The sequence below is a fragment of the Neophocaena asiaeorientalis genome, unplaced genomic scaffold (assembly GCF_003031525.2).
Source record: "Neophocaena asiaeorientalis asiaeorientalis breed wild unplaced genomic scaffold, Neophocaena_asiaeorientalis_V1.1 scaffold434, whole genome shotgun sequence".
NCBI classification, from domain to species: domain Eukaryota; kingdom Metazoa; phylum Chordata; class Mammalia; order Artiodactyla; family Phocoenidae; genus Neophocaena; species Neophocaena asiaeorientalis.
This window is the reverse complement of record NW_020175441.1, coordinates 31,882-38,122: the sequence shown is the minus strand read 5'-3', so window position 1 is coordinate 38,122 and position 6,241 is coordinate 31,882. Positions and strand designations below refer to the sequence as shown.

The 6,241-nt window shown below is 36.4% G+C and overlaps 1 pseudogene; it reads left to right on the top strand.

The window, feature by feature from the left end:
* The first annotated feature begins 244 nt into the window (after positions 1-244).
* LOC112415067 (uncharacterized) lies at positions 245-413 on the top strand (annotated as a pseudogene).
* The last annotated feature ends 5,828 nt before the right edge of the window (positions 414-6,241 follow it).

Sequence of the window (6,241 nt, the reverse complement as noted above, 5' to 3'; positions counted from 1 at the left end):
ACACTATTCAAAGCTGCTTTCCTTGGCAAGTTTCTTATTTAAAGGGTGAGAATTAGTTCTATTTTCTACAGTCCATATCACAGTAAAAAGGTGAGGACTGTTTTAATTCTAGGTTCTACATACTGTTAAGTATTATTGAAAATCTGTTATATTAAATTTTGAAGAAAAAATTAACAGAATCCAGGAGCATCTTCTAAAAATCACTGGGTCTCAACTTTACTTGCCCATTAGAATCACCTGGGGCATCGCTTCTCGGCCTTTTGGCTAAGATCAAGTGTAGAATCACCTGGGGAAATTTTGAAACTCTAATGCCCAAGCCACACTCCAGTCTTTTAAAATAAGAACCCCACATTTGGAGCCAGGCTTCACATAGAGCAAATTAGGGCACTTTTTTTTTTATATATATATACTTAGGCAAAGAAAATGATGACAAAATGAACTGGATAAATTCAGTAAATTGAATCTTCTTCTTAAATAAGTTGACTTTTTTTTTCCTGAAGAAAATATTACAAACTTTTCTTAGTATGATAAGAAATGTTCTGTTTCACTAGAACCCTCTCTCCAAAAATGTAACTAACATGTATTTACATTATTTTATTTACACAAACCTTCTGTAAGATAGGCCCAAACACCAATTAAGTCCAGAGAAATAACTATCATGTACAGAACTGCAGAGCTAGATTGTATTAGTGGGACCAAGACCTGAATTTGTGTCTTTAAATCTGAATCCTGTGATTTATTCCATCAGATGATTCTCCCAAGCTTCCCTTTCTGGTCACCATATCTTAGCATCTTCTCTTTTTCATCCCTACAGTCTACTTTTACTGTTCTTAGTGTGAATCATTTGCCTTGTCAGCATCCCAGTGCCTTCCTTTCAGTCTTATAACTTACTATCTGTAATAATATTGCCATCCATTTTGTTATCTCTGGTAGCCACCTGAGTTCAGAGTAGAGGTTAAAGAGAAACAGAGCTATGAAAGATCTCAAACATCCTGTTTCCCCAGCCACTGAATTTACAGAAATTTAATTTCAATGACTTTAATCATCATTTAACTTACAATCATGGTTAAAAGTTAGGCTTTATCATTATTGAAAATTCAGTGTTCATTGTCTTTCCCATCCTCACAGCACACAGTCTTTGAATGAAAAACTATAGTCAGTCTTTTATATTATTGTTTTATAATAGCTAGAATAATACCTGTTTTGTAGGACATGAAAATAACTATTGGGCGATGCCCAGATCTGTTTTGTTTTGTTTTTTTTAACTTCCATCCCTAAAAGATTTCTTATTCCATTCCTTCTGATTTTAAGTAATTTTCTGTTGTGGTTTCTTGTTACTCTACAATCACATCCCATTCTCTTACTTCATGATTCTGGTTCTGGCTTCAGTTGATTCTCTAATCTGCCTAGACTTCCTGGTTTCTTTATTCAACATTTTTCACCAGCACTACTTTATTTACTCCTTGATTTGCCATCATTCTTTCAGTAACAACCACTAGCATATGTAAACTCAACTGCCAGATTTCCTCAGTTCTGGTCTAAAGCTCTCAGACATGGCCAGAGTCAGATAGCTTCACAAAATTTTTTCTCAGCTGGGATGCTCAAAAGCCTTTATTTTTTATTGACAATGTAAAAGTATTCTCCTTTGAAATCAGCCTTACTTTTTAATTACCATAGTATTTCAGTATCTTTTCAAATCCCTTCAATTCTTCCATTTCTATGAAGTTTTCTATAATGATTCCAGCTAATCTTAAACTCTCCTTCTCCTTGTACACTTACTTTTTCGTTTATCTGGAGCCACTTCCTCTTTTATTTTCTTGTATACCTCTTGTATTTGTGTAAGTTCTTGTGTAAGTTCTCCCAAAGTAATGATCATTTCTATTCCTCCTTAGTACTTCTAGCATGCAAATCCTATTGCTTTTTTCCACAGATGATAATTCAAAACAAATCGTTGAATGAATGGGTTAAAGCCAGAAGTTGAAAAGCTGAGAACTCTAAGTCTTTCACATGGACTCTGATTTCCCATATTCTTCCTTAATTGGTCAATATTCAACTTGTTACAAGCCAATTAGGTCAAAATATTTGTATAGACACAAATTCCTGAATGGCAGCCTGAGGAGCTTTATGGACCCTCTCTCCAAAACAACCATACTAGTGAAAATTACTAAAACAACAACAATGTAAAGTCTCTAGAAATTGTCTGAAGCTCATACAGTAAATAAGAAACATTCATTTAAGAAAAAATTAATAAATATTGATAAGAATGCTGAGAAGTGCTTTTGAGCCAAGACCCACTCCCCTAGTCCCTCCTGATTTCTCTCCTGCCCAACTCAGCATGAAAGTAGCTCATCCTGGGTGGATGCAGCCAAGAAAACAGTGCTCCCTCTTTTCCCAATTCCAAGTTGAGGGCTATGGTATCTCTCCATGAAGGGTAGATTTCTTATTTCTCCCAGTTCCATGTTGCAGAGGCTCTATTCCAGAGAGAAACTGGTGAGAAATCTGGGGCTCTCTTCCTTCACTAAGCTTCTGCTTGTGGGGTGAAAGTTCTACCTCAGGGGCCACATTCCCAAAATACTAGAGCCCCAGTTATCCACTCCCAGGCTCATTTGTAGGGAGTAAGTTCCATGACTGGAGAGTCAAGCTGACAGGACAAAGTCTACTGCTCCCATTCAGTGCCATGCTCATAAAACAGAGGTGTTGCTCCAAGAGAAGTGGACCGCTCTTCCTGCCCCTACATCAGAAACAGTGGCAGAGCTTTTGCCAGAGGGGGAGAGACAGCCTTAAGAACAGAGATCTTTGAAGCTTTTCCTATTGGAGCTAAATTTATTTAGAACAGAGAGTAAGGAAATTCAAGTTTAAGAGTTTTCACGAAAAAAATGGAGATTTTGGTGTTAAGCAAGGAAGCGGAAAGTGGTAAGCAATTAAGAGGAGAGTTTTTCCATGAGAGCAATAAGTTAGTCATTAGTTGAGCAGAAGTTTACCTGTGGGAACCAGAGAGAGAAGAGTCCTCCTGGCATGAGTACAAACCTCTAAGACTGGTCTCAAACATATTTAATAGGGATACAAATTTAATAGGATCAGATTGTGGAACAATTTGTGCCCCCCAAAATAGAGGGATCAGCCTGCACTTAGTGGAGGCTAAGAGCTCCCCGTAATAACAACAGAGGCAGATAGCTTAACAAAGAAATCAGGGAGAGAGGTAGTAAAAGAGACACTTACTAAAACCACTTTTATCAAGGCATTGGACATAATCCTAGAGTTCCAAAAAAAATTGATTTTTATAATTTTTGCACTGCTTTTTTAGAAGGATAGAGTTTTGGAGCTTTCCACTCCACCATTTTTTTTTCTGTCAGAGCCTTTCAGTCAATTGATTTTTGACAAGGATATCAAAACCCTTCAATGGAGCAAACAATAGTCTTTTCAAGAAATGATACTGAGACAACTGAATATCTACATGCCAAACAATGAAGTTGGATCCCTTCCTCACACCATAAAAAAAGTAAATAAAAATGGGCCATAAACCTTAATGTAAACTGTAAAATCATATAAAACTATATAAACTAAAGGTATAAAACTATATAAACTAAAGGTATAAAACCTTGGATTAGGCAAAGCCTTCTTAGGCTTAGAAAAAAATCAATAAATAGAATGTCATCGAATTGAAAACATTTATGCATCATAGTATGCCATAAAGAAAGTGAAAAGGCAACCCACAGAATGGGAGAAAATATTTGCAAGTCATATATCTGATAAAGAACCTGTATCCAGAATATATCAAGAACACTTCCAGTTCAGTAACAAAAAGACAGCTCGCCTATGTAATAGACAAATGTTCTGAATAGACTTTTCATATCTATAGAAGATATAAAAATGTCCAATAAGCTCATGAAAAGAAGCTCAATGTCATTAACTATCAGGGAAATGCAAATCAAAACCACAGTGAGATATAACTTCACATGTTAAAGTAGCTGTAATCGAAAAGATAAATAGTAACAAGTGTTGGCAAGAGTGTGATAATGTTGGAAGCCTCATACATTTCTGATTTCTGATGGGCATGCAAAATGATTCAGCCACTGGATAAACAGTCCAGCTGTTCCTCAAAGAGTTAAACACTGAATTACTGTTAGATACAGAAATTCCACTCCTAGGTATATACCCAGAAGAAATGAAACGTATATCCACACAAAAACTTGTACGTGAATATTCATTGCAGCATTACTGATGGTAGCCAAAACTTGCCTTCTCAGTGACTCTGTGCTATATTTTGGAGTTTGGAAAAAATATTAACAGTGGTGCCTTGGCTTTTATAGGTGTAAAAAGAGCAAATGAGTTTTTTTTTTTAATTTCTTCTTTTCCTTTTCTCCTTCTCTTGCTCCCTCTTTTTCTCAGAATTCACTAAGAACCCCAAATATGTAGTTAATGAAGAAATATTGTAAATATTATTAAAGTGAAATGACTTAGGGATCAATTACAAGGCAACCTATAGACAAAAGCATGGTAGTAAATTCTTTTCCTTTACAGAGCAGTGCTGAGAAAGCAAAGTAGATCAGAGTGGGATGCAATTGGTCATTGCGTGCTTCCTCTAAGATATATTAATCCATCTTTTTAAAAGTATAAAGAAGTAATATAGATTAATAGTGAGAGAATATAATAGTGTATAGGGTTAGAAGCATGGGGCAAGTCATGATATGTAGAATTTTGCCAAGAATTTTCTGGGGGAATCATAAAGAGAGTAGCATGATTAGAACTGAATTGGGGATTACCTAATGACAAATTGGGAAGATTTTAAAAGACCATTTGAAGAGATTCTTTGAACATCTGATTTAAAAATATAAGGATTGATTTGATAGGCTTTGTACATGTATGTTTGGGAAATTGTTGCATATTCCTAGTAAAAGGTAGCATTGTGATTTTCACTTTATTGGGAATTTGTGAAAATCCTATCATGTTAAGAAGTCTGTATTTAGCAGCAATTTTACTCTGTGGACAAACAGCCTATGTATGCTGGAGGGAGAATAAAGCAAGTGTCATATTAGCAAGTGTTTTAGCCAATATTAGTCTGCCTCAACATCTGGTGGATAATAAAAATGATCCTGGTTTACAGTTCTTTCCTATATTATGTTTTTCAAATTTAAGATGAGAGATTGATGTGGGGAGAGTGTATAATGCATATCCACGGGAAATTCAAATTATCTCTGTGAAAATAAAAGGATACAGAGAACATGAGTTGGCATTTAAAGCACTCAACAATCAACACATGCAGTTTTTCATGCACTATCAACATGATTAGACTTTGATGAGCAGTTTATCAGGTTTCCAGTTTCTGATTTCCTTCCACTCCTACTTAGGAGGCTTAGTGACGCTGGGATCTGGCTAGTTTTAGATTTGGCAGTAACAACCACAAGCACTAATGGCCCTCAGGCAACAGTCTATGCAGCATTTACGGTCCAGCCTCACTGGCCTGCTCTGCATTTTTGTTCTCTCACTATAAATCCTCAGGCCCAGTCATTTCAACTGTATAGGCCAGAGGGAGCTTCTGAGAAGATGCATACAGCTCTTACATCCCTAGACACTACCAAACATTGGGAAAAAATCAAAATTTGGCCCTAATCATAGAGACACTTGACTATGATCCATACCATTAAAAAACATATTAGATCAACCACTTCCCTGTGGGCCAGCATCTTCCATTTGTCCAGTTTTATACTCACATTTCTATTTAGAATGTTTGGAGGGAGAAAGATAGCACTTTTCTATGGTTTCTGGATATCAAAACTGCTGGTTTTGCTGTTCCTTTCTCTCACTCCTGGTACACTAATGTTACGTATGTTACTCCTAACATTATGCTAATGCTACCTGTTTGATGTAAAGGTAATGAACCCTGTTTCATTCCGCAGTGGTCACAAGATTGCTAACTGTGTGCCACCTCCTCCACGGGGGGCCACGGTGCTCTCTGCTCCCAAAGAAAAGGAAACTATTTCCTCCAGCGCTTTCTGCCATTCTAGACAATCTTACCTCTGATGACACACTTTTAATCCACTTTCTCATAAGCTTCCCAAATTATATTCTTTTCAGTGCTTTCTTTTTTGAGAAAATTGCTTCTGATTTTTCACAGCCTAAGATGTGGGGGAATTTGGTGGAAACTTGTAACAGGGCTTATTCTTTGATAACCATCCCAAACTCAATATAAGATTACCCTGCTTTGGTTCTTCTTTACCTCAGAGGAGGTTTTCTGTTTTCT